This window comes from Penaeus vannamei, chromosome 41, assembly GCF_042767895.1.
Source record: "Penaeus vannamei isolate JL-2024 chromosome 41, ASM4276789v1, whole genome shotgun sequence".
Classification (NCBI taxonomy): Eukaryota; Metazoa; Arthropoda; class Malacostraca; order Decapoda; family Penaeidae; genus Penaeus; species Penaeus vannamei.
This window is the reverse complement of record NC_091589.1, coordinates 2,088,013-2,090,512: the sequence shown is the minus strand read 5'-3', so window position 1 is coordinate 2,090,512 and position 2,500 is coordinate 2,088,013. Positions and strand designations below refer to the sequence as shown.

General features: G+C 42.3%; 1 protein-coding gene and 1 long non-coding RNA gene across 2 annotated transcripts in view; both read left to right on the top strand.

Moving 5' to 3' along the window:
- The window catches only part of LOC113827574 (triokinase/FMN cyclase), a 62,405-nt gene that overhangs the window by 55,751 nt on the left and 4,154 nt on the right, over positions 1-2,500 (top strand). The gene's annotated exons all lie outside the window — the stretch shown is intronic.
- Positions 618-1,565, top strand: LOC113827575 (uncharacterized). Its single transcript, XR_011398318.1, has 2 exons — positions 618-1,190; positions 1,221-1,565. It is a non-coding gene; the product is annotated as an uncharacterized lncRNA (long non-coding RNA).

The following is a 2,500-nucleotide window of genomic DNA, read 5'->3' as shown; positions in this document are numbered from 1 at the left end:
TGGTGTTGGCAGAAGGTGTGGTGTTGGCAGAGGGTGTGGTGTTGGCAGAGGGTGTGGTGTTGGCAGAGGGTGTGGTGTTGGCAGAGGGTGTGGTGTTGGCAGAGGGTGTGGTGTTGGCAGAGGGTGTGGTGTTGGCAGAGGGTGTGGTGTTGGCAGAGGGTGTGGTGTTGGCAGAGGGTGTGGTGTTGGCAGAGGGTGTGGTGTTGGCAGAGGGTGTAGTGTTGGCAGAGGGTGTGGTGTTGGCAGAGGGTGTGGTGTTGGCAGAGGGTGTGGTGTTGGCAGAGGGTGTGCTGTTGGCAGAGGGTGTGCTGTTGGCAGAGGGTGTGCTGTTGGCAGAGGGTGTGCTGTTGGCAGAGGGTGTGCTGTTGGCAGTGGGTGTGGTGTTGGCAGAGGGTGTGGTGTTGGGAAGGGGTGTGGTGTTGGCAGGGGGTGTGGTGTTGGCAGAGGGTGTGGTGTTGGCAGAGGGTGTGGTGTTGGCAGAGGGTGTGGTGTTGGCAGAAGGTGTGGTGTTGGCAGAGGGTGTGGTGTTGGCAGAGGGTGTGGTGTTGGCACAGGGTGTGGTGTTGGCAGAGGGTGTGGTGTTGGCAGAGGGTGTGGTGTTGGCAGAGGGTGTGGTGTTGGCAGAGGGTGTGGTGTTGGCAGAGGGTGTGGTGTGTTGGCAGGTGGTATGGTGTTCGCACGGGTGGGAAATCTGGGGAAATTTTCGCTAGTTTTGAGGGTATGTGTGTGTGTGTGTGTGTGTGTGTGTGTGTGTGTGTGTGTGTGTGTGTGTGTTGGCACTGGTGGGAAATTAGATAGAAATAGGAATAGATTAATGGAATAGAAATAATGAAGAAAACGCTATTGCAATGGAATGAGGATAGCAATAAGAATGAATGAAAAGAATAGAAGAAAATGAAGAATGAATAATGTTATTGATGTTATATTATATTTTTCACTTGTTGGCACCTGTTGATTAGAAACTATATTACGTTATATTGAATGTAATTACCACCTGTTGACAGTAATTAAGAATTTGGTAGTATTGCATCATCGTGACACTAATGACACTAATTACATGTTGGTGCATCATTATGACTAATTACATGTTGCCCTTAATTAATAACTCTTTTGAATGAGTTTGTTGTCAGTAGTTCCTGTTGGCACTCATTAGATAACTTCTCGCAGATTATAGTGACACTGACAATGAGGTTTTATGGTTTATAGTGACTGACAATGAGGTTTTATGGTTTATAGTGACACTGACAATGAGGTTTTATGGTTTATAGTGACACTGTCAATGAGGTTTTATGGTTTATAGTGACACTGACAATGAGGTTTTATGCAGTTTATAGTGACACTGACAATGAGGTTTTATGCAGTTTATAGTGACACTGACAATGAGGTTTTTTGCAGTTTATAGTGACACTGACAATGAGGTTTTATGCAGTTTATAGTGACACTGACAATAAGATGATATAAAGTTTATAATGACACTGACAATAAGTTATTATAATATATAAAAAAATCTATCTATATATCAGTATTTGATGCCTGTAAAAAATATAAATAAAAATGTACGATATGGACTTGTTTCATTTTAATTGCGTCCTCGTTTTCGTAAAAAAAAGTTTGTGATTAATTGTGAGTAATGGAGATAACTTGACGAAATTGTATTGTTGCAAAAATATGATAAGAATCGGGAAAATGTTGCGGCTGATTGCAATGCAAGGAATGTTGTTAAGCGATGGGATGTGTGTGCAATATTTTGATAATCATTATCTCTCCTTCTATTTCCTTTTCTCTCTATCTTCCTTCTCTATCTTCCTTCCTTTATCCTTTCTTTCCTTATTTTCTTTTTTAGTCTATTCTTATTCTTTTTCCTTTTTCTTTCTCCTTATTCCTTTTCCTTTTCTCTTTTCGCTCCTTCTGTTTTCTATTTTTTCTCTCTCCCTTTTTGCTTTCTTTATTTTTCATTTTATCTTTTCATTTTATTCTTTTTAGTTGCTGTTTTCTTTATTTTCTTTTCCTCTTTCTTCTTCCTTTTCTTTTCGTCTCTTTCTTCGTCTTCATTTTCTCTTCTCTTTCTTTTTTGTTGTTGTTGTTCTCTTCTACTTCCCTTTCTTCTTATTTCTTTCTTTCGTCTTCTCTTCCTTTCCCTCGCTTCATTCTTTGTTCTTTTCTTCATTATTTTTTTCTTTTCCCTCGCTCTTCCTCTTTCTTCTGTCTTTTGTCAGATTCTTTTTCTTTTTCTTTTTCTTCTCTCCTTTTCCTCCTTCCCCTCTTCCTGCTTCTTCCCCAGCTCCTCTTCTTCCTCCTCTTTCTCCCTCCTTCCTCCTCCTTCTCCTCCCTCTCCTCCTCCTTCCTGTCCACTTCCTCCTCCACTTCCTCCACCTCCTCCTCTTTCTCCCTATCCTCTTCCTCTTCCTCCCTATCCACTTCCTCCTCCTTCTCCTCCTCTTCCTCCACCACCTCCTCCTCCTCCCTATCCACTTCCTCCTTCCTCCTCCTCCCTATCCAC